The 26,218-nt window shown below is 40.0% G+C and overlaps 1 long non-coding RNA gene across 4 annotated transcripts in view; it reads left to right on the top strand.

Annotated features, from left to right (window-relative positions):
• LOC115290479 overlaps positions 1 to 21,760 on the top strand; it is a 79,781-nt gene extending 58,021 nt beyond the window's left edge. For 2 of the 4 annotated variants that reach the window (XR_003908126.1, XR_003908127.1), the window contains 2 exons: positions 2,054 to 2,189; positions 2,820 to 3,104. This is a non-coding gene — a long non-coding RNA (uncharacterized LOC115290479). Of the gene's footprint in view, positions 1 to 2,053; positions 2,190 to 2,819; positions 3,105 to 20,800; positions 20,850 to 21,248 lie in introns of those variants that run through there. The other 2 variants (XR_003908128.1, XR_003908129.1) reach the window with 2 other exon arrangements.
• Positions 21,761 to 26,218: the final 4,458 nt, after the last annotated feature.

Here is a 26,218-nt window from a genome sequence, read left to right as displayed (position 1 = left end):
TCCTTACTCCCGAGGCCCTAGCTCTTGGGAGTAGTTTGTGGTTTCAGTCATTTTTCCTTTTATTTTATTTATTTAAAAAATGTCTATTTATTTATTTTGTGAGAGAGAGTGTGCACTCGTACACATGTGGTGTGCACGCGTGTGCACATGAGTGGGGGAAGGGCAAAGGTGGGGTGGAGATAGAATCCCAAACGGGATCTGTACTGTCAGGACAAAGCCTGACTTGGGGCTCCATCTCAGGAATTGTGGGATCATGATCTGAGCCAAAATCAGGAGTGAGATGCTTAACCAATTGAGCCACCCAGGTGCCCCTGTGATTTTTCCTTTCAGCCACTCAGAACTCCACGGGTCTAAGCAGAGTTTATTATCCTTCCCTCCTTCCGGTCCCATACTCCTTCAAGTCGCAGCCCTGATTCTTCTTTTGATTCCCCTCTGCCATCCATTCAGTGCCCTCCGTCCATGGTGCTTGCCCTCCTGTAGTCCCTCTGCATCTCTAGGCTGAACTCCTGTCACATCAACAGGACTAAGTACGATGGTTACCATGGCAAAGCATTCAGGCTCTGCAGTTCGAACAGACCAGGAACAAATCTGCCTTTGCACTTAGTGTGTAATCTGTTACTACCCAGCTGTAACAGGACTTCCTCTGAAATCGGAGCAGGGAAGTAAAGTACTTAGCATGTTGCTTGGATAGTTAGTGCTCCATTGGTTATCATGAGGGTCCGCTGGTCTTCCTCACCCGGCTACCTCCTCTGGCCACGATCAGCAGAGTTGTCTTCCTTGTACTTGGAATCAATCAAGTTACGGCCCTTCTCAGAAATCCTGGGTCACAGCTAGTCCTGTTGGCTCAGATTTGCACCCATTAGTCCCACCCCTCCATACCCACTTCATGTTCAAGTCGTCTTCTCTGTACCCTTCCAGCCCCACGGGACAAACAGTGCTGATTGTTCAACTCCTGCACCTCGATGCCTTTGCTCTTACTCCACCCCGTATGTCCTCTCTCTGTCACCTGTTAACTTTCTACTCATCCCTTGAGGTCCTGTTCAAGTGACAGCTCTCTCTATCGGGGAATCTTTTTATATAACTATGTTTTGAAGTCTTTTTTGGTCATCTAGTTAGAATTGATTACTTTTTTGGTCACAGTCTCATAGCACTTTGCTTGTACGGCTAGTTAGACTTGTCCAATTGCATTTTGTAACAGAATTAGTTGGGTGTATCTGTCTCCTTCATGAGATTCTAAATAACTTCAGGGCAGATATTGTAGCTTTAAAAAAATCTTGCTATCTACATAGTGCTTTGGTTATAATATATGATCAGTAAGTGTTTTAGAATTGAATTAAAATTAGGTATTATGAGGATGGTCTCCATATATCTGTAAGTGGACTGGAGCCTCAGGGCACATTTATTGTAAAACTTAGTAGGTATGTGTGGCGTGGTGATATGAATGGACCCTCCAATCTCTTTGATGGTCAGCAAAAGGGGGAATCCTCACTCAACCCAGAACCTTGGTGAGAGAGCAGATGGAATGTGAGCTGGTGGGCAGGAGCCATCTGTCACTTGGCTTGCATTGGAGAGGTTAGGGGATAGGGGTTTCGTCCTTTACTAAGAGTGTAGAGAGACGGAGAGCTACTCTTCCTTGGTAGGTAGTCCTAAAATGTGATTCTGGGTCACTCCCTGGTGAGGTCTAGACAGGGAGAGTTGAGGTTCATTACTGGATGACAGGAGGTTGACATTTCCTAGAAAGCCCGATTCCAGCAGAGAGGACACCCTTTGTCACTAAGACAAAATGCTCACTCACGTGCACATGGGAAAGGTGCCCAGAGTGTGTTGAGGATGCTGCACATTCGTGGAAACCTCTCTTCCCCTTCTTTTCCGGTGCCAAAGCAGTGGCTGGGATGTGGCTGCCTACCTCAGCACTGCAGTTCCCAACAAGCTTGCCAGCGAGGTTTTAGGCAAAGAAATGTACTTAAAATTTATGTGTGCAACTTCTCAATCATTTCCTGTGGGAAAGTCTCTGGTGCTGGATCTCGACTTTTTCTTCCCTTCCTACTGGCAGGATGGAAGCTATTGGACTGACCTTGGAAGCCATTTGTTGAAGATGGCTGAGCTGCATCAGTCTGGCTTGCTGAACGCCTGGGCGAAAGAGAGCCTGCCATTGCAGCGAGAACACTATCAACGCTGCATTGCATTTGGTATGGTAGCTGCCAGTTCCCCAACACAGGGTCTTTTCTTTTTCCAAAGCATCCCTAAATATTTGTTGAACACCAACCCTGTGTTAGGCCCTCACTATGTGAGGGAATAAAAACAAGAATGAATGATTCTCAGTCTCTGTCTTTAAGGAGTTTATAGCTAGGTCCAACAGGTAAGACACATCATGATAAAAAAAGAAAACTCTGCAAGCATGCTCTCGCCATACCATGGTCAATGTACCCTGGAGGTTATAGGAGGAAAGAGAGACTCTTTGAAACTGTAGTGAGCTCCTCAAGTCCCATGAAGGAACTATTCGGAAAGGTGGAGGGATGTGAGGAAGACATTCTGAACGGGCAAGTGCAATGTGTGTCTTGAGACTGAGGGAGGTGATAGTGACACTCACAAGTTTGGACAGACAAAAACAATTTGTTTTGGACAAGGGAGTAGCAGTAGTCACCTTTGGAAAAGTTGTTGGGATGTGATTGGGGGAACATCTTGAATACCAGAGCGCCTTGGGAGTTGGTTTCTCCCCGGCAGCCAATGAGGAGCTACTGAAGGCAGCATCATTGCATACCACTGTGAATATTCCAGTTTGCATGTAGTAACCCAAGCAACATTTTGTTTGTTCACAGATCTGTTGTCCTGGCATCTTGTAGGAAGCTGTGAGAAATTTGCTTCAGTCTCCAAAGTACAGTTTTCTACAAATAGCTGGTTTGTGTACTGAAGGCCTACGGCCATTCCACAGAGCCAACTGCAGAAGAACAAATACATGGATGGTTAGGTCAGTGGCTCAACCCTTTCCTTTTAACTCCACCTTTAAAACAAACTTCCTCTCATCTTCCTAGTCTCTCATTTTCTACACTAGTGACTTCTCACTGCACCTGTCTTTGTGTAATTAATTCTTTAAAAAAAAAAAACACGAGTAAACTTTGCATGTTTAATCTCATTCTTCTTACCTCACTAACTGGCATTTTATTGATTTACCTGTTCAAGAAGTCATGTTCAGACTCAGCTCCTCTACAGTTACTCTTGTTTGTTTTTATTTATTAACCACCTAGCAACATAGTCTTTAAGGGAGCCCTTCTTAACAGTTTGTATCCTATACGCATGTCCACGATATTGTGTAGATTTTTCCAGCCACGCACACACACACACGTTTCTTCCTTTTGAACCAGTGGCAGGAATCTCAAAACCTGAGAAAGTCAAGCTCAGAGAAAGTTGACTTCTAGGTGGTTTTCCTTGTCTTATCTCCAAACAGTTAGATGTCTGTGGTCTTGGAATGGCAAAAGTTTAGATGAAGGAGAGTTTGATTATAGCTGGCAAAATTTGAATCATAACTTTCAACTTGGGCGGGCTAGCATTAACTTCAGCGTGTTCCCTAAACATGTGAGGGTGGAAGGCCAAGAAGCCGGAACAGTATTCTGTGACCCTTTGTCCAAGAGTGACCTTTCTTGAATTATTGAATCAGATGTGGGAGAAGATGGTGTGAAAATAAGAAGGCTTCTCAGATGTTTTAGAAGACGTTATTCTTGCCAGTTTGATGGAAAATGTTGTATAATTCATTTTAACATTGCAGAAAATCAGGAATGGGAGCTCCTTTTGGGTTATGGGAGAAAATTCTCAACTTATAAATGTTGCTATCTAAGTGATTTCTTAAGTTATGGAATATTCTGTGGCTCTAATCAACAGAATTGTGATCAATAGTGTGGTGACTTAGCTTCATTTTCATCACATTCTGGCAAGTTGTATTTAAACAGGTCATGATAGCTTATTCTATAACTGCTACCTCTCTGTTTCCCCTCCTTACAAGAGCAGGGCTATCACTTAGAGAAGTGATCCCACGTTGGCGCTAGAATCACAAGGATGCTCGCTGCAGTATGGATTTGGAGTCAACAGCATGGCCATTTATTTATCTCCATCCACATATGAATTAGCCTGTGTTCCTATCTCTCCCTGGTAGTGCTGTTTCTTCCTTTAGTTTTTACTTTTTGTTCTCCCTACACATTCCTTTTCTTAGTTTCTAAATACCATTGTTTTTGTTTTTAAAGTTTATGGCTGGGGATGGAGGACAAGAGGAATGACTGTTAACGGGGCTATGGTTTCTTTTTGGGAATAATGAAAATGTTCTTAAATTAATTATGGTAATGGGTATATGACTCTGAATACACACAAAAAATAATTGAGTTGGATACTGTAAATAGGTGAATTTCTTGAGCACCTTATAGAATCAGATTCTGTGTGGGCCCTGGGATCAGTGGTGAATAAAATGAGTAAGTTCCCTGTCCTCAAGAGATGGACATTCAAGTGATGGAAATGAATACTAAATAATTAAAAAATTATTTCGTATAGTAATAAATGCTCCAAAGAATATTTAAAGATGAAGATATTGTAGAGAGTTTACTTTAACTTAGGATGAAAACTTCAGGAGAGTTCTCTCTGAGAAGGTAGAATTTCAGGCGAACCTAAATGATGGAGGAGCAGCCCAGACATGTGCATACTTGGGGCAAGAGCACTCCAGGCAAAGGGAACACACAGGGTCAAGTTCCAGTGTGGCTGGGCAGAGCAGAGGGCACCTGATGCAAGTTGTAAGGGGAAAAGCCCTTGATTTTTTTTTTTTTTTTTTTTGTAGTTAAAACGGGCTGTTATTGGGAGATCATAAGTAGGGGCATGTTAGAATCTGATTTCCATCCTCAAGACCGCAGAGACCAGTGAGAAGGCTGTGATAGTGCTCCGAGTGTACTTGTGTTCTAGTGACAGTGTGAAGTGGTAACACGTGGTTGATTTTGTAGGCACAGCCCAGTGTGTGTGTCTTTTGTATTTCCTAGAATAATGTGGCGTACACAATGGATACTTTGCTGAGTGAATGAATGTTTGGAGAAGGCCAATGGGGAGAAATATCTAAACAACAACAGAAGGCCAATGATACATTGACCTTTGGTGTCCTGAAATATTGACTTTTGAATTTATCAGTAGTTGTTAAGTTCTTGATGGATGCTACTGTGGACTGTGGTCCAAACTTGTACTATCAGTAGCAATAATGCCAGACTAATTCCCTTGTGTTTCACTGTTCATCACAATGCAATGTGGAAAACGAGGATTTCATTTGAGTTTAAAGATATTGTGTAATGGAGAAGCAAGGGGAGCTTCACTTTTAAGGTAATCTCTTTTCTATACCTTGATAGCTTCCTATCATTGCCTCCACTTGCCCTGGTGATATTTGTTAAGTTATAAACACCTTTTAAAAAAACACCCAAAATCTAGAAGTTAAAGTTTCAATATCTTTGTAGTAAAAATCATTAGGGAGCAGAAATGGAAATCATGAGATAAGGAACCTACTCTCTGCATGATCCATCGCATTATCCAAGATATAAGGACACCATGGGAGTTGCTGAGAATCGGCTTCCATATTTAGATTTCTGGTTTGCTAGAAATTAAGTGCATCACAATAGGTCTATGCTCTGTTTCTGGGAAGCAGCTGGCATGGAAGGGAAAGAACATATTCTTTGAATATCAGTTTATATCCTGTTTCTCTTGCTTACTGCATGAGCTTGGGCAAAACTCTTTATTTCTGAGTTTGCTGTGCTAGGCTGCAATATGGTGGCAGTAATCCATTGCTTTCAAAAAGTAACTGCCTTTTGGTATAATTTATATGAGAGATCACCTATGTCAAGTAATTCAAAGCATGGTCTCTCTACTTCCTTTCCTTTACCTTTCCTGAGGAAGTAGTTGTTAGGTGTAGTTTTATTACTTTTCAATATTGTAATTGTTGTGAGACCATAGAGGGGCTATAGTTCTGTGGAAAAGTCTCACCATTGTTCTAAGTTGGGTGCAGAGTTCTGGCTCCCCTTTAGGGCATGCATGGCTAGCCAGCGTAGCCAAGGATTGAGTGAGTGGATGGGTTTCGGTGATTATGCCAGAATCCCAACCAATGATAAAGATATACGACCTGGGAGAAGTAAAAGTAAAAGTTATAAGTACATTTGGATGAAGGCTACTGAGACTGGAAAAGGACCGACCTTCCGTTTAGATGCAAGCTTTTGACTTGGTTACACTTTGCTTCCTCTCCAAACTGGCACTTTATTTTCAGCCCTCAAATAAAGAGCAACCATTTGATTTTGTAATGTAAAAACTATTATTGCCCTTAGGAAAAGGATTACTGAACTTTCTGTACCTAGTGTTTATGCCTTTAATAAGCACAGTGTTTCCAAGAGAATTGAATGCCTTTTTGTACTGTGATGTTTTTCTACCACTACTACATCTGAGTTTTGTACCTTAATGTCTGGGAAACTTGTTTTTATAAATTCACAGAAACCTGACAAACAGTAGGAATTTGTTCTCTGTCCTGTAGAGATGGGCAAATCCCTAAAGAGCTTGTTGATTTCATGCTAGCTACTTTGCTGGGAGCCAGGCGCCTTTCTTTTCTAAGGGAAAGATTTATACCGGGGGAATAAGGTTCATGGGAAATCTGAGACTCAGGTAACTGTGGTGTTAACAGGCAGCACCACATTTTGTGAGTTCATCCACTTGCCTATGGAAACTCTTACAGGCTCTAACATTTGATTGAGCTCTACAGGTTGCATATAGTATTGCATTTTGATTCCAGCTATGGCACTATAAAGGGCAATGACATACAAAGACCAGGTACTCTCCTAAATATTAAAAGTCAAAGCATGAAGAGGAAGAATTTAAGCATGAGGCAGTGATGCTGGAGAGAAAAGCAAGAGTCAGATGGCAAAGTGTTTTGTGTGCCAACTTCAAGAGTTTAAATGTCACTCTAAGAAACTTCAGGAAGGTGAGGCAAAATCATGGGAGGTTTGTAAGTCAGGATATGACGTTTTTCAGTCATATGTTTTAGATACGTGTTTCTTGGGGCTCTATGGAGGTTTGATTTGAATGGCGAAGGCTGGAGACAAGGAGACCAGGTGGGTAGTTGTGGAGAAGTTCAAGTAAAAAAGAGGAAGTCTTGAAGTAAGTAAGGATAGAGAGGATAGAGAAATTGGGAGGGAGTTGAGTGAATGAATGAATGAGGAAAGAGTGGTAATGAAATAAGGGCAGTTGGAAGATATGATTAACTCACTCTTTCAGTTAGACAATTTCTTAACCAATCAATAGATTAAACTGTGTTGAAAGAATCATCTTTGTAGTTGGTGTCAGTCGGATAAAGTAGGAGATACTAGTCTTCATCCCTCTCTCTGTCCCCCTGAAAAACAACATTAGGCAGCTATCCACAAAAGAAAATAATCTTGGGAGGGCTCAAGAGTCCAACTAAGAACATACAGCAACACACTGGAGCCAAAAAAAAAAAAAAAAAAAAAAAAAAAAAAAAAAAAAAAAAAAAAAAAAAAAAAAAAGAAAAAAGAAAAAAAAAAGAAAAAGAAAAGAAAGAAAGAAAAGGAAAAGAAAGGATAATAATCACACAGAAAGGATCACTGAGAGATGAACTTAGCTGAGATATCTGGGGGCGGCTAGGAGCCAAGACGGTCATCAGTGTCAGAGCTGCTCTTTTGCTACTCTGGGACCAGGGTTGTGCCTCAAAACCCTGTGCACACGTCAGGTCCCAGAGCCACAGCAGCTACGCGTGACCCCCATTTTAGACTCTGGCTCAGTGGCTGCTGTTTGTGCACAGGCACTCCAAACACTGGCTCAATGTTGGGCATCAGAGTTACCGCTGCTGGAAGCCAGACAGTGCTCCGCTCCAGTGCCTGGAGTTGTTGTCACTTCATGTGCACTTGCACTCCAAACCCCAGCTCTGTGGCTGCTCTGTGGGTACCCATGCCTCAGATACCAGGGTCACTACCAGTGCTATGGTGTCAGTGAGCCAGACCCAGCACCTACAAGGATTCCCTGAGGCCATGACATTCACTGTAAGAGGAAAAAGAGAGCAGATGGTCTCCAGCAGCTTCCATGACCAAAGACCCCCAACAGCCCTAGCTACTTCTGTGGACACCCACAGTTTTAACATGGAGGACCATTGGGATTGTTGCCAACACTGACATTAGCTGACAGTTCTGCACAGAAACTACACCACTGGGCCTTTCCCAGGCCGGGAACTGCTACAAACCACCCTGCCAGCCCCCGCACACTTACCTGCAGGTGAAGGTCTTTACCTACCAAAACCAATCCATAAAGTTGAAAAGTGGCAACTACTTGAACAAATGTACAGGTATCAGCAAGAAACATGAAAAATCAAGAAAACTAGACATCATCAAATGAACACAATAACTTTTCAGTAACTGACCTCAAAGGAATGAAACCTACAGATTGAAGGACGCTCTATGAAGTGCAAAAGAACAGAGATGTTTGACACCAAAAGCAAAAGCAACAGAAGCAAAATTGAACAAGTGGGAGTATATCAAAGTGAAAACTTCTTCACAGCAAAAGAAATAGTCAGCAGAAATGAAGAGGGAACCTATGGAATGGGAGAAAACATTTGTAAACTATATATTAGATAAGGGGTTGGTATCCAAAATATATAAGGAACTCCCACAATTCAATAGCTAAAAATCAAATAGTCTGATTTCAAAATGACTTGAGTAGACAATTTTCTAAAAAAGACATACATAATGGCCAACAGATACATGAAAAATATTCAACATCAATAATCATTAGTAAATGTAAATCAAAACCACAATGAGGTATCACCTGTTAGAATGGCTATTAATAAACAAAAAAACAGAAAAGATAAGTGTTGGCAAAGATATGGAAAAAAGAGAACCCTAGTGCACTGGTGAGAATGTAAATTGGTATGTTCACTGTGGAAAACAGTAGAGGTGCCTCAAAAAAATTAAACATAGAACCACCATATGATCTGGCAATCCCACTTCTGGGTATATATCCAATGGAAATGATATCTATTTTGAAGAGATATTTGCACTTCTATATTCATTGGAGCATTATTCACAATAGCCAAGACATGGAAATATCTCAAGAGTCCATTGATGAATGAATGGGCAAAGAAAATGTAATATAAAATGGAATATTTTCTAGCTATGAAGAAGAAAGAAATCCTGCCATTTGGAAATCCATGATATCATGGATGAACCTGAAAGGCATTATGCTAAATGAAATTAGCTAGACATTGAAGGACAAATACCGCATGGTATCACTTACATGTGGAATGTAAAAAGAAAAAAAATCAAAATCATAGGGTAGAATGGTGGTTGCCAATGGCTGATGGTGGGGGAATGGGGATTTGTTGGCAAAGGGTACCGTCTTTCAGTTATGAGTAAGTTCTGAACATCTAACATACAGCATGGGGACTGTAGTTAACAATACTGCATTATATACTTGAAATTTGCCAAGAAAGAAGGTTTTCAGCATTTTCAGTGCACACACACACAAATACACACAACGGTAACTACATGAGATGATGGATATGTTAATTAACTGGATCATAACAGTCACTTCACAATTTATATGTTTACCAAATCATCATGTATTTTTTAAACACAGTTGTATTTGTCAATTTTGCCAAGAAAGCTGGGAAAAAGAGAAATGTTTTCAGGTAACATTAATGAGAGGTGTTCAGTTTAGTTGTGGAGACTTTGTTTTCCCTGGACAGAGCTTTTTTTTTCAGTCCCCTTCAAGGCACTGCTTTATTATCATTCAGAATTGCTTTGTAGCAGATTCTCTGTCTGAAATAACAAATTTCATTAAAACCTACCAAAGGAAAACGAAAAGAGATAAAATATTGCATATTTATTATACTTCTCTGACTACTGTGGTTTCTTCTCACCCCAGTGATTTTTTAATGCTTGTAATAGAGTTCATTTCTTCTTACTTTCACATTAGAGAATAAAGGAGATCTAAATTGAAAGATACAATAGTAGTAGTACATTTTTTAAATGATAAAATTTAGAGGATAGTAGAACAGATCTGCTATGCTTGGTGTGGTATTAACATATTATTTGGATGTTTTCTACCTTGTGCCTTCCTTAGGAAATATTTTCAGTTCCAAATTCATACTCTCTTGAGCAACTAGATTACATATGAAGGAGTCATATCATCTGTGAAGAACAGATTGCTGGAGGAAATGGGGGAGATGTTGGTCAAAGGGTACAAAGGTTGAGTTATAAGGAATGCATAAATCCTTGATATCTAACATTCAGCATGGTGGCCGTAGTATTTAATACTGTCTGTGTACTCAAAATTTGCCAAGAGACTTGATCATGATTGTTCTCCCACACACATACAAAGATGTAAGTATGTGGGGTAATACCTAGATATGTTAATTAGCTTGATTGTGGTAATTATTACACAATTATTTGTATGTCAAACATCACATTGTATACCTTAAATATATACAATTTTTATTTGTCTAGTAAACCTCAATAAAGCTGAAAAAATAAAGAAATATGAACATCATCAAAAGCTAGACTATTTACCATAAATTAAATACATAAATGCCTGTCAATAACCCACAAAATAACAAAATTTAGAGAAAGAAAGAACATACATTGCGATGCATTTAGTAGGCATTAAGCAAAATTATTTATCATCACTCATGTAGTGAACATATACTGTGAGCAAATTGTTGAGTTGGGATCAAAAAAATTGAGAGGTGGGTCCAAAAACATATAAGAAAAGTTTCTTTCCCTACAATGTAGTTGATGAGACAATTTATAGCAATATGCATGATCGGACTGACTAGGGTGGAATGACAATACAAACCAACATTGCAAGACACACCAATGAGCAACTTATGGTTGAAAACCAAAGGGATGATGATAACAGTAAGTGTCCAAGAGGAAAAGAAAGTTATGTGGGTCCAAGTGGTTTAGGATGGGTCCCCGTAGAGTTGGTATAGATGGAGAGGAAAGGAATACAAAAAAGGGACATGACAGTTTGTTTTTGTGGAAAGGAGAAATAGAGAATTGCAGTTTCTATTGGTTGGTGTCCAAGGGTAAAAACTATCTTAGATATTACAGGCCACTTTTGAGTCTTGGGATTGAATCCTAGAACAGTTCTCACCAATTTTCTTTGGGTAAGAAAGCATCTTGCTAATCCTCTATTTCTTTGTCTATAAAATGTGGCTAATAATGATTATTCCTTAGAGGTGTGTGTGTGTGTGTGTGTGTGTGTGTGTGTGTGTGTGTATGCGCATGCACGCACGCACACACACATACAGTAACTGACATAATGCATAAAGAGCTTAGTAACGTGCTATTTAGAGAATGACAAATGAAGGAATGTTAACTATGTGCATCCATAGGTAACCAGGAATGAGTTTTGATATGGATAGTGACATAATGAAAGCTGACATAAAAAAAGCAGCTTTGTAAAAAAAATGACCAGGGGAAAAAAGAACTGAGGAAGGGAGTGGGGTTACAGGCAAGGACAGTGCCTAGGAAGCTATTACATTAAATCTATCATGAGCAATTAGACGTGCAAATTATAATGGTAATAATAGGGATTGAAAACAACAGCAAGAGAGAGTTAGATTTAAGAGGTTTTGCTTAGAAGAAAAATAGGACTTCATGTCTGATTGAATATGGATTAAGGGACTAAAGGTGAAGGGAAATTTACATAGGGACTTCTGAAAATTTGAGGTTCTCTGACTTAGAAAATTGTGATTCTTTTAATAAAAAAGTGAGAGGGGCAGCCAGTTTTCAGAGGGTAAGGGTGGGGCTTAGTTTTTGATACACTGTTTCACAGTTAGGATATAAAATAAAATTGCTGAGGTACAGTTAGAGAGGATCAAAAGGCAGGGTTACCTCTGGGAGAATCATACTTAGAGGAGAAAGAAAGGAACCTGCAAAGAAGGCAAGTGAAAAACCAGCAAAGATAGAAGGAGAATCCACACCATAGAGGAGAGAGAGAGGCAGCCTGGTGTCTAGGGTCTGGCCTGTATGCAGATGATCCCACAAAGGTGCCTACCCGATGGACTGAGACCACAGTTATTGATACCAAGGTCATCCCTAACGTTTCAATAGGCTGTTTCAGGAACAGGTTGGGTTGGGGGACCAAGGTGAAGTGAGACTGAGGCAAAAGAGGTAGAGGGCGGTAGGTGAGAAGTCTGGCCATCAAAAGAAGCAAACTGTAGGCAGCGGGAAGGCAGGTGGGCTTTCAAGATGCCTTTTGGAAGGTAGAAGAGACAGAACAATTCAATGGGGGAACCTAAACATGAGGAAGAGGCAGGAATTTGCAGAAGCAAACTCCTGGAGTAGAGAGAAGATCAGATGGGAAATAGGCAGGGAACTGGGGATATCCCTACTTACTAGATAAGAATAAAGGAAAAACTGGTGGGTTTAGAAATAGGTATTTTGAACTGGGACTTGGAAGAATGAAATTTGAAAATGAAATTTGGAATTGTCTCCAAATTGGGAACTGAGGAAGTAGGAGGCCATACAAAGAAAACGAGGGAAGTTCTAGAAAAGAGTCATGGTATTTCAGCCATCTTTAGGATAGTAAAAGAACAACAAACATCATGTCCAATATTGTGGGGTGAGCAAAGGCATGGCCACCTATATTAACCCACCACAAGTCATGAAGATGTTGGCACCTCATCAAAGAATTTTCAAATAAATCAACTAATACAATGGAAAATTCAAGGTAAAATGGTACTAAAGAACAAGGTTGTGTTCAGTGATGGACTGTCCTTCATTGTGAAGGCAGGAAAACTTGGCATTTCCTGATCGGGTGAAGCTGTGAGAGATTAGGAAGAAACAGAGAAACATAGCACAGTAGAGCACAACAGCTCAGAGTCTTTCGATGTTGGTCAACATCGAAACATTGCTCAGAAAGAACGTGGAAACAGTGGAAGTGATCCAGAGAGTAAGAAATTGTTGTTTTCAAACCAACCAATCAGAAAGTGACATGACAGCCTATAAATAGGCAATATGTCAGCATTTTATCATCAAACATCCTAAGTTGACAACTCGACCAAGCGAACCAAATGTTAGGGTGGGATTGGCCATCTTGAAGAGAAGCTGCTGGTCAAGCCAAAGTAAATACGACTTCATGTGACATTTCAGAATGGCAAGGCTTCAAAAGAATAGCAGATGAAATAACCCTTACTAATAATGAATGAGAAGAGAAAAATACCCTGGGATGAGGAAGAAAGACAAATAAAAGAGAAGGCAGAATTTAGATCAATAGTGACTTAAGAGCATGGACTGCATTTCAAGAAACCTGTCATTTACTCATTCTTTGTGCCTGAAGGTCCAAATCTATAACCGGCAACAGGAGATGTTTCTTCTGCCTTAAATGGCAGCGGGGTCCTATGCAATTGTTTCCCATTTACAAAGAAATACAGCTGAAATGATGAGGATTCAGGTCACTGCTAGCTTTGAAGTTCTGTGATATCTGGTGTGGAGGCACACATTTTTGTGTAAGAACCAGACACGATCGGATATCAGAGGAACATTGCTTTAGGAATTGGAAGAATCAGAAAGCTTGGATTCCAGTCTCAGCTCTGTGTGGTTGTGTGGCTTATGATATCTCATTTGGTTTCTCAGTATCTCAAGTTCTTTATGTAAAATAACAAAGAGAGGCTAAGTGCTCACTAAAGTCTTTATTTTTTTCAAAAATCTGTGTTTCTTCAAGAGTGGGGCATCACACTCTTGACTGCCTAAATAATAAGGTTGGTCTTTGACAAGTAACAGTAGGCTCAGAAACAACTATGTTGTGGGTGAAAGAGCCTTTCTAGATCATTAAGACTTTCTATGGAGAAGGGATCTGATGCTAATGCAAAAGCACGAAGATAATACTAAAGCTATTAAATTGAATAAGGTGACTTCATAATGAGTGTAGATAGAGGGGTGTTCTGAAGATTTAGCCCAGCTTTACAACTTCCAACGTAGGAGGAATCTAGCAAAGGAGATTGAGAGCAGCCTGTGAGGGTTTAGGAGAACTAAGAACAAATAAAGTCCAGGTACCCAAGAAGAGAAAGCATGTTATGGAGGGAGCAATGTCGTCAAATGCTATTGCTTAAAGGAAGATGGGGGTTGAGAACTGTCCATTGGATTTGCTGATGTGGGGTCATTAGTGACACTGATAAGAACAGTTTCCTGGAATGGTGGTGGAGGAAGGCCTGACCCGAGTAAGTTTAAGGAAGAATGGGAGAAAAGAAAATAGAACTAACAAGCACAGAACCCTTTCTGTGTGTTTTGCAGGAAAGGGATGCAACCACTAAAAAATATACAAAGTCAGGAAGTTTGGTTGTTCATTGAGAGTTATTCTATGAGAATGATGCAGTAGAATAGTAAATGGATGACACAGGAGCCAATAGATAACAACAACAATAACAACAAAAATAATGAAGCAAAATAATTTCAGATTGTAGTAAGTACTGTGAAGAAACCAAATAGGATATGAAAGCCAGAAAAACATTGAGATCTCACTTTAGATAAAGTGGTTAAAGAAAGCCTTTCTAAGATATTTGAAAGAGGAATCTGAAGATTTTTCTAGTTGCTGTTGAGAAGGAGACGAGGAGAGAGTGAGAGAGAGAGATTGAGAGAAGGGGAGAGATTGAAAGAGAGGGAGAGGTTAAAAGAGAGAGATTGAATGCAGAGGAAATATAAAGTACAGATGACCCATTTCAGATTGTGTGGAGTGTAGGGAAGGGGGTCAGTGTGGCTGAAGGAAAGGAATAACAGAGAACTGATGCTGAAGAGTGGGCAGGTCCCAGATCTTGTCATTGTTTGTAGATCATGATAGGTTTAGATTTTATTATAAGTGCAAGGAGAGGTCCCTGGAGGCTTTTAGCAGGGGAATATTTTAATATGATCATTAATAACATTGTTAATAACAATTTTATCATCTTGCATTTAAAAAATATTTTACGGTTTGTAAGCACTGAATCTCTTAAGTGGAGGCTCATGGAGTTCACATCATTTGCTTGAAGTCTTAGCACAGACTCAAGTGCTGAGCTCAGTGGGATGTGCAGAACAGGGACTCAAACCCAATTCTACCACTTGCAAAGCCAGTGATTTTTTCCATCACTTCACAGTCCACCATTTCCAACTTTTGTCTATCCTCCCCACACAGATCTGTGGCCCTGTCAATCATTAGCACTTCTTGACAGAAACTTTCTACTGCTATTCCCTTGCTCTTTTCTTTTATTCTTGAACACATCAGGATTAATCCCAGGTATAGAGATATACTTGAAGAGACTTGTTTTTAATGATAACATCACTTTTGTTGGTAAGCTAAAATATTTGATGTTTCAAGGAGTATAGATTAAGATTTATGTTAGATATATAAGACAGGATTAATAGAGGCCAATATATTTGATTAAAATCAATACAATGTGATTGAAACATACAAATTGTAATTCTAAAGCCTGTAGCATAGTTCTTCACTTGAATCTATTAAATTCTCAGGTTAGTTTTGTTCATTATTTTCTGGCATAATTCAATGAGCAAAAAAAACCCTCTTAAATCTTCGAAATAGAGAAAGGATTTCCAAATCAAAGTCCATATTTTAATCGATGTTTAATTAAGGAAGACTTGCTTATCAATCTTTTGGGTTTCTGCTTGGAATTAGTTGCAAATGATTTATTTTGAAATATAAAAAGCATTTCCATAAAATAGAAAGTGGAGATAAATATCAACTTCAGGTCTTCACATGGTCATAGGACTGATCTAAGTGAAATTACCATCTAAGTGGCTCAGGCACAAGAAAGGATTTACCTGTAAGGCTAAAGTCTGAGTAAGTGGCTAAAAATGTCCCACTGGCTCAAGGGGCCCCAACCTATTACAGTGCCACCAAATAAAAGAGCTGAGAAGTCAGGTTGTTACCATCCCCACCATGGAAATGGGCCAAAGTAAATCAAACTTTCCTAATATTTTACTCACTTCCAATCAGCTACTGCCACAAAGAAACAATAGTATTATTATTATGGCTTTATTCATTGCAGAAAAGTTTAACTTGTTGAAGATGTAGTCTAAGATACGACCATCTGTACCAAAACATTCAGTTTACATGCAGACTATTGAACATTTGTTTTAGTGTGGGCCATAAAATAACTGTAGCATAAGATTCATCTGCAGCAAATTTTTTTATCACCGTATACAGGAATAAAATAGTTTCTTTTGAGTTTAAAGGGCTGACATCAAGAGGCAAGAGGAAAAAAAGCGCCTGACCCTAAAACTAATTGTTTTACTTATTAACATAGAAGAATAATGCACAGCTATAACCTTTACTGTACATAGATTACAAAATTAAGGAACTACTTTTACAGTAAGTCAAATTGTTAGATCATAGTTTTACACCACTAAATCCTAGTAATATAAAAAATAATCTGTCAGGAAATCTACAAATGATTCAACAGCAAGTTGAGACTTGGAAACAAAAAGAATTGCATAGCACCCACCTGTATCAGCTTAGCTCTAATTATATAGATGGAATTATGTGTAATTTTTTTTTCATTCAGTAACCATTTACTCAATTCAATTCAATAGGTAATAATGGAGAACCTACCACATACAAAGCACTGTGTTAGGCACCACTAGAGAGGCACAGATAAGAAAGGCATGGTCCTTGTTCTCAAGGAGTTTACAATCCAGCTGAGGAGATGGATGAGAACACAGCTAAGTCTAACATAGGCCTGGCCGTGTCAAATGCTGTAAATGACATATAAAAGAAAGTGCCATTCATTTTGCCCAGAGGCTTCAGGAAGGTTTCACAGACATGAGTGGTGAGCGGAACTTCTACAGGCAGAAAGGGAACAAAGGGCTTTCCAAGTAGAGGAGCAATATGATGGAAAGTATTGAAGTTTGGCTGGACTATGGAGTCCTGATGGAGGCTGGATAGAGATGAATCTCTGTGGGAGATGAAAGGTACTAGAACTGAGGTGAAGACCAGAACTAAGTGAAGCTTTGATGGAGCCGGAATCAGAGGATATACAGTGGGAATGGAAATGAACCAGGGACCTTGTAGGACTAGTAATTTTTGTCTCAATCCTGTTCTTCTGTTGTGCTGAAATTACCTACTGGGGATGTTCTGTTCTTTCTTTAAAACTGAGCTCTAAACACCATATCCAGGTGAAGCTTTCCTCCACCTCTTTTTCCACCTCTTCGATGGCATATGTGTCTCCATTCTTGGTGCTTCCATAGCATGTGGGCCAGACCACGCTTGGGGTTCTTGTGGGCTACAGCCATATGAGCAGCAGATTGGAAGGTGGGCTTCATTTTGGATTCACTGCCTGCAAGCGTAGTTTAAGGTGGAGGTAGGCAGTAGGCAGCTAGAATCCCCATCTGTGGCTTAGGAAGAACATAGGGTCTAAGGTAAAGATTTGGGAAGAATTTGCATAGACATGGTCTTAGAATTGGATTAAATATTGGGAAAAAATAATGACTCAGTTTAGAACATGTTAAGTTTCAGAAGTCTGTGAGGTATTGCCGTTTTATTCTTTAAACCCAGTCCTAGGTGTGGACTTATGTCTTTGATTACCTTACACACCAGAAATGTCTAACTAAAAATAAAGTGTGTCATTTTGTGAGAGGCTCCAAGATCTTATTGGAGAAGTTTAAAACATGTTTTAATATCAAACAACACAAGCCTTTTTAAAAAAATTCTAGGAGTCAGTATTTTAATAAGGTAATTGAATGCCTAGTTGACATATATTACTTAGGAAGCTATGGATTATAATTATTATTAGAAAGATGTTGCTTATGTGAAAATCATCAATTAGCTGTCAAGAGTAAGTCAATTCATGGATGAATAAATCCTCCTATGAGATAGACCCAAGTGTGTGGTGAAAGGAGCACACGGCCTTTCATCAGGCCCCCACGCAAGCCGCATCACCAAGGAATCACTCAGAAAAAGGACAGATCTGTAAACTGATGTCCTGGAAGACACTGTTGGTGAGTCTGTGGAAAAAACTATTGGGAACTATCACAAGTTACTTCAAGTGACAATTTCAAGGGGAAAAAAAAGAATTTCTTTTGCTACCGACCATATTGGGGAAGCTCTTGGTAAAAGGTTTTTTCTAAAGAGAAAAATAAGTGACGTCTTTGCTTTTGTCTCCTGCTGTTCCAAGTGTTGGTAAGTCTGGAGTGAGGATGTATTTTTCCATGTTGGATTCTAAATAAGAGGAGAAAGGAGTGTTTGGGAGGAAGGGGACACATGGAGCAGAACCTGCAAGAGAGGAAGAGGGGATGAGAGAGAGTGAAAAAAGCAACTTGGAAATGAAAACCTCTTGACAAAGTTCAAGAAGGTGGGGACGAGGGTCATGAACAGACAGAGGAGGAACATTCACTGAGGAAGGTGCTAGAGTGATGAGAGGCAGAAGGCTATTTAGGAAAGAAAACTGATCATGAATTGATGACGCTAGGAGAATGAAAGCAGAGAGAAGCCAGGCAGCAATGTGGAGAGGAGATATTACTCTTGGTGCCAATCAGTATTTATGAAAAGCATTAATCCCTTGGGATGATGATGAAAATGGCAAAAAAAAAGGAGGGGGGCACAGAGAATTTGATTATGAGACCATTAGAGATCTCTAGGTAGTTTCACAAATATTGGGACAAGATGAAGATCGGAAGTGGTCCAAGGAAGAGAAGAAATTGGGGCAAGTGAGAGAAGAAAGAGACCAGGTGAAAAGAGAGAGATGGGGACAAGTGGTGGGGGTACTTGGTTTTCTTTTGTTTTAGCAGGAAGGAGGTCAGAGACCATTTGATGGAAGGCCATCAACAGCCTCAGAGGAACCAAGGACCTGAAAACAGAAGACCAGGAAAACTGCCTTCAATAAGAACAGAGTTGACAATAGAGAGTGAATCTAGTAAAAACAGGCCAGTGATGGCTCTCAAACATTTTCCACCATGCACACATGATTCAGAATGTTCCTGTGTTCCGTCCTATCATGGGACTACATACTTTCTGGCAAATTCGCTGTAATTTCACCCCATTCTCATCCACTCAAGAAAACCTATCAAAGTGCAAATGAGAAAGAGTGACACCGAATCCCCTCTCATTTGGCCAAGTCTCTCGCATGCATGAGCCAGAAAACAAGGGAAAGGGAAGGTCTAGAGCTATGGATTAAGGGGATAATGTGCTATCAGGGAAATGGACAGCGGGTTTTGTGTCTCAGCCGTTTGAGTTTGAGAGAAAGGTAAGGGCTCTTTGCAACAGGGGGCTTAAGAGAACCTCTCTGATGAAGAAGTTGTTCAAAGAACTGAGCCTTGAGCAGAAAAAAAAATGTGTTAACGGAGAAACTTGCTTTGGGGGTGAAAGTAAATACTGGGAAGCTTTCAGAAGATAGAGAGAATAAGAGCCAAAACTCAGGCACTGCGGCAGGGAAGAAATGGTGGGGAGACAGAGAATCTGGGAAGGAGTCCTCAGAGCAGAGATGGGCAGAGAGCAGGCATCGCCCCCAAGATCTAGGGGCCAGGCTGGGTGACCCAGGGTCTGCCCAAGTTGTGGGGTGGTCCTTAAAAGCAGTCTTTTTGTTCTTTTGGCGACAACAGACTAGTGGGTCACCCATACCAGTTTTTTTCCCCTTCTGTCCCCCTCTGTCAAATTAGGAAAGGTTCATGGGTAATGTGTATTTTTAAGTTCTAAGAACCACTCAATCAGAAGGGGTTTTTCCACAAGGACTTACAAAAATGCAGATTACACTGTAAAAATGCTTTTCAGCCAATAAAAGTCCTGTTTTACTGAGCAAATTTCTTTATGATGTTTAACTTTGGTTCAGGTTCTGATTCCGAGAAATGAAATTTGGTGGAGTGAGAAGGAAAAACAGCATGGAAGGAAGCAAGCCCCAAGACAGCCGTTTAAACCCCGCCGTCAGACCTGGTTTATGTGATAGGGACTCCGCTTTCTCTTCAAAAATGCATGTGATTAGGAAAATACTTTGAGACCCTAATAATAGGTCCTTGAAACCTGAGCTCCACCTCTCATCTTTCTACCTCTTGGGAACGCAGTTAATAAGAATGTATGTTTTTAATACACTGATTCTTAGCAACAAAGTAGTTCTTTAATTAGTACAAAACTTGAATAATGCATTGCCTATTATTGTGCACAGCACATAACATTTGGTAACTTGTACTGGCAGATTCGTTTACATATGTCACCACTGTACCTGTAATTTAGCTTAATGCCAGGTCAGTGTGCCAAGTGTGTGTGTCTGTGTTTTTAAAGCTTTCCCAACAGTCATTTCGTGGGCCTTCACAGTAGTAACCGAAACAGTGTCTATATTAGGAAATCATAATCAGCCGCAATGTCTCTTGCAGGTTCCACTATAGTCCTCACTCACACGAAGGCACCGAGCGGTTCACTTTTTAGAGGACTGTTTAATATTATCTTAAAAACTGGGAAATACTGGCTGAAGGTATAGTCAGTGAGTTGTCTGTAATTTTGCTGCGGGCAATGCTAGCTGTCTTTTAAGTGAATTAAGTCGAAATCAAAGCATGGGACTGGAAATAAACTTGGGAGCCCTTGCCGGATGGTTAACGCTCAGGAAGAACCAGATGCCGATGATGTGAAAAATCCTTTTTGGTTTAAGTTGTTCTAATTTCTCACATCACGATACGCAGTTTTCTGGTGTAGGGAATCACTTCTTGACAGAGAAATCAAGCTTCTCCCATGTGACCAACTTGCCCAAAAGGAAGATGCCTGAAAGACAATGCGAGCCCGTCCCCTTCTGCCTCAGTCTTCAACAATGTGGTCTCTACAGGTGCTGCAGCTGGAAGCTCCTGAAGAAAAAGGACTCCAAAAACTACGAGAAACCTCAACTCACAACTATTTAAAACTACCCTCCTCTCTCTTGACGAACCGTCGGTAGGAAGTGTGTGGTTTATTGCCTCACTCCACACAGGATTTAAATGGGCAGATAGCAGCAGGATTTTAAAAGTTTTTCATCATGACTTAAGTCTCTAAGATTTAGAGTATTTTGTTTGTCTGACTGTCTCACCAGTACAAACCTTTGCCATCAATATTAGAATGGAGAATTCCTTCCTTTGGAATTCACAAGCATAACATACATAATCCTTTATCTCTGGCAAAGCTATTAGCTTCTTGGCCTTTGGCTGGTCGATGTATACAGTATCTATAGTTATTGCATGCGAGTGTTCTCAACTGACTTGCAAACCCTTTGATCAAACCAGCTAAACTTGATTTTCCAGATTATTCAAGAGACAAGGCACACATCTATCAGCTTTACAAGTCCTGGCAAGCAGTCAAGACCCCATGTTCCCCCACTCCCTTCAACAGAATCAAAGGTAAACATGGAGCCAGCTCTCATTTAAATATGGAGCATCGAGATCTTGCCTCCACTTTCACAGTTGTAGCAGCAGAAGAAAAACAACAGTCGAAGTAAGAAAAAGGTTTCCTTGGCAAGGATGCCAAACTAAATAATGACACCCAAAGCAAAAACATGCTTCACTGAAACTAAACTTCAGTCATTTCAGCCTGCTTAAAACAAAGCTTTTTTTGTGATTTCAAAAGTGAACATTGTCCTTTGCTCTGGCAGCCATTTCTGTGTTTTTGAATGATCCAATTATGCATAAATCCCCGGCCTACAGGTCTTTCAGCACCTCGATCCCGCAAGTGATTTGAAAACATGACTGAAAATTTTTGTATACAGTGCCTGCCCTTTTCTTCCTCTTGGCCTTTTGAAATATACACTTTGACTACACTGTTTTGACATACATTGTCATTGTGTGTTTTGTCTTTCCTTCCCTCCCTCCCTCCGTCTCTCTTTTATTGCCTTGGAAATATTTATAGGGCATCAAAGTCTCTGCTTCCTGTTCCCTCGAAGCTCGTGTTCTTTATCACCCTGCCATCCACGTCTTGCCCCGGCCCCCCCTGACTTCACTGGGACAGGTCTGAAGTTGCCATATGTGGCCGCCTTTGTGATTTGTCCAGTTTTAGTAAAGAGACAGCAAAGAAAAACCAGTTCTTTTTTTGTTCTTAAGTAATTGAAGCAGGGATGTCAAGACCCTTATTTGAATAATGACATGTGTGCTTGGTTGGGGAGTAGCCGATGGACTAACAGTATAAAATGGTACACGTTTGAGAACACATGGCTGCATAGCGGCTTGGAAGGGGTTAGAGAAGCAGAGGAACACTTACCGGGCTCCACGGTTCCGTGGAGAAGCTCAGAGCTAGCAATGCTGGCATGATCTGCTCTGGGTAGTCCTGACTAAATTCCCAGAGTAATGGTCGGTTGACTTCCTTCCGCCTACAACAGGAGAGATCTCCCCATAGTTTTGGCTAAGTTCCTAAATGCACCATCACATTCGTGTCTCACAAGTTTCCACTGATATCAACACTCTATGACGTCCTCTGACAGCTCTCTTATTTGTCGTGGCAGAACAAGTTGATTGAGGATTGCCTTCCCCACTGGCACCTTGAAGGTGTGAATGACAAGCATGGTAAAGCCAGAAATGATGATTTTAACCAGGGCATATGCTCCTGGGGGTGGAGGTGGGGGGCTGCAGAAACTGCAAGGCAAATTCTCCATAAGTTGCCCCAATGCCCGAGTATAGTCATAAATTGATTGCTCAAAGCCAACTCTGGGATAGGGTAAGTCTATGAACCATCAGGGGACTTCCCTGAAAAGTTCTTGTTGCTAAGACCCACCTTTAAGAAAAATAGATAACTATATTTAGAGATAGAAAATTCTGTGGATCTGTATTGTGTGTGTGTGTGTGTGTATGTGTATGTAAAACTGCACTCTCCTGGTTTTTCCTCCTCCCCCTGTGACAATTTGTTCTCAATCTCCTTTGCTCTTCCTTCTCATTCTAGATGTTCTAATGAGATAACATTATCTACTGGTAGAGTTTCAATTGCCTACTATATGGTAAGTACTCACAAATCTAAGCTCAAGGCAACACTGCTCATTATGGTTTCAGAGTCACATATCCAACTAATTACTAGGCAGCTGCTCTTCAGTGTCCTGTTGACCCCCTTCTGTCCTGTTACCTGTGACCTGCATCTCAGTGAATAATATCACCTTTGCCACATTTGTTCAAGCCATAAACCTGAGAGTCCTTCTGATTCCTCCTCTTCCCTTACTTCAAACGTCTAATCAAATCAGGTCCTATTGACTCTACCTCTCCAAAATCTCTTAGATCTACCCATTTCACTTCATCTTCTCTGGCACGTGCAGTCCATGGGTCTGCACCATTTCCTGCCTGGCTTATTAGCTGGACTCCTTGCCTTCAGCCTTGGAAACTGACCTCTCTAAACTATAAGTCAAATCTGCCAATCTTAAAACTTGTCTTAAAGCCATCAACGGCTCCCCCTTGCTCTTAGCATAAAAGCTAAACCTTCTAACATAGTTTACAAAGTCTGCACATCCTTGGACTCTGATTCCATCATGGCCTTAAGTCTTTTTCCTTCACCTCTTGAATGCCACTTTTCAGATAGTCTGTTACTTCTCCATCTGCCCTCATGCTGATGGTTGCCTTTTATCTGGTTATGTTTACTCTTTATATGTGATGATGCACTGAACTTCAAGTCTTGTTTCTATGAGGCTGTGTTTAGGAATCCATCTCTAAAGTTTTAGCTCTGAGTGATAGCATTTCCTATTCTCCCTCTATACTCCTGCACATCATAACATTTATCTCTGTGCATGATGGTCTCTTGAGGAGTTTCTATTTTTCACCCTTGCCCCACTGGGAGGGCAATGACTTGCTAAATGTCCAATACATACTATGTAGTTAATAAATATTTGGATAAAAAAGGAACAAATGAATGCATCAAAACAAAGTCCAACAATACTAGTAGGCTCCAACTCATTGGGTGAGACTAATAATATGTCTCTTTCATTCTTGAAGCCAGTGCTGGTAGAATCAAATTTAATTAAACAGAAAGAAAGTTAGGGAAATGGTAGGGCTTTCAGGATTCTGAGAGAGCATCCGCATTTTGTAAGTGAAATGACAAAGCGCCAGAGGGTGTAAGTCATTTCATTATCACCATAAGTTGACTCCTGTTACTTTTGAGCCAGCATCCTATGTTTTCAGACTTTAACATTTTTGCCGCTTTGTGATATACAAAATGGGAGCCCACTTTTTGAGTGTGTTTGTTTTAATGTTTATTTTCTGGCTATTACTAAGTTGAACATAGTTCTAATATTTATTAGTCAAGGGAGATTTCTCTTTATTCAGCTGCCTATTTATATCATTTATTCATTTTATATGAGATTATGTTATCCTTATACGTTTTTAGGAATTGTTTATATATTCTGCATATGAATGTGTAGCCATTTGACTTCCAAATATCCAGTAAATTTGAAGATGTATATAATCTGCGACCTGTAATTCTATGCTTAGGCAAATATTCTTCTAATGTTTAGGCAAGTGCTCTTGAGAGAGTCTTTCACACATGGCCAACGATACATTTAAGAAGATTGTTCTTGTGGTGCTAAAGTCACGAAATTGGAAACAGCCTAAATGTACATTCAGAAATGAATAAATCATTAATTTACGGTATACTCACATATTGGAAATGGAAGCTTAAGTTTATGAAGTGGCTGTACACATTATTAGCATTAATTAGGTCAGAAAATATGTTGCCCCCCCAAAAGCAAATAGCACATCAATACACACAGTATTCCATATACATACGATGTCACAAAATAATTCTTTAAAAATTAAAAAAAAATTTTTAATGTTTATTTTTGAGAGCTAGAGAGACAGAACATGAGTGGGGGAGGGGCAGAGAGAGAGGGAGAGAGAGAGAGAGAGAGAGAGAGAGAGAGACAGAATGTGAAACAGGCTTCAGGCTTTGAGCTGTTGGCACAGAAACTGACATAGGGCTTGAACTCACAAACTGTGGAATTATGACCTGAGCCAAAGTGGGACGCTTAACTGACTGAACCATCTAGGTGCCCCACAAAACAATTCTAAATAATGTTTATAAGTGCATACATGTAAAAGCAAAAGACAAAATGTACATCTTTGAGGCCTGGAAAAACAAGATGTGTTGGAGGACCTTAAGGAAGAAGCAGAGTTCTAGTGATGGTAAAAGTTTCTAGTAAAGAGGGTGGTGGGGACAAAGCAGATAATGAAATACCTTGCTACCTGACACAGAGTTGGGGAAAATTGTAGACCTATGAACATTATAATTCCTGGAAGGAGAAACCTATCAGTGAGAATAATCATGTTTGATTACACCTTTACAACCCATTTATATGATAGATTATAGAAGATGAAAAGGAACTCAAAGCTCATCTTGAAGTTCAACTCCTTCATTTTAGCAACAGAAAAAATAGGCTTAGAAGAGTCAAAGTGTAAAGAAAAGGGAAGACATTTTGTACACAAATATTGGGCTAGAATGAATTGAATTATTCAATATATATTTTACTGGCTGACTTCTTAACTGCTGTGCCACCTAATGGTACCATAGCAATAGTAGGTTATGGAAAGACTGGAACAGAGAATAAATATATTTTGATTAGGTGGCATGGATATTGTTTTGATAAATGGGATGTAACAAGGTAGACTTTTGAACATTGCACAGGTGACACCAAGTTAGCTCATACATCAGCTTTCCCATCATAGTTGACTTCACATTCCCTCAATTAGAGATACTGGTCTATGGACACCAGAGGAGCTGGATATCTCCTTGGACGTAAACATATGGGGTTGGTCAGAGATGAGGTTCTTTTGAAGGCATCTTCAGGAGTCATTTTCACACATATCAATACTATGATGAATCAGATTAGCTAATTGCATTTTAAAAGGAATAGGGAGCTTTGTCCTAAAGCAGAGATGCAAGAATGGCAGGTTTAAGCATGTTGATGATAGGCTAGACCAAATAAAAAACATCATAGCCTTAACCTTCTCCTGGCCAGCTCTTATTCAGATGTCTTCTGACATCTTCAGGTTAAATCCCTTTATTTTATACATTCTCAGACCTCTACATTTTCCTTTGTAGCATTGTTCAGTTGTTTAATTAAGTGCCCATTGGAATAATATGTGTTTAATGTTTGTCTGTCTAGATTGTAAACTGCTGGAGCCCAGGCCTAGTATCTAGTTTATCATAGGCACTCAACATTGAGTGTACACATGATTAAGTGAATGAGCATAAGGAAAACAAAATGGAGTGGATGAGTATGAGTGGATCCATGGATAGTATTGGTGGAGTA

This window comes from Suricata suricatta, chromosome 4 (genome assembly GCF_006229205.1).
Source record: "Suricata suricatta isolate VVHF042 chromosome 4, meerkat_22Aug2017_6uvM2_HiC, whole genome shotgun sequence".
NCBI classification, from domain to species: domain Eukaryota; kingdom Metazoa; phylum Chordata; class Mammalia; order Carnivora; family Herpestidae; genus Suricata; species Suricata suricatta.
This window is presented reverse-complemented; position numbering and strand designations above follow the sequence as displayed.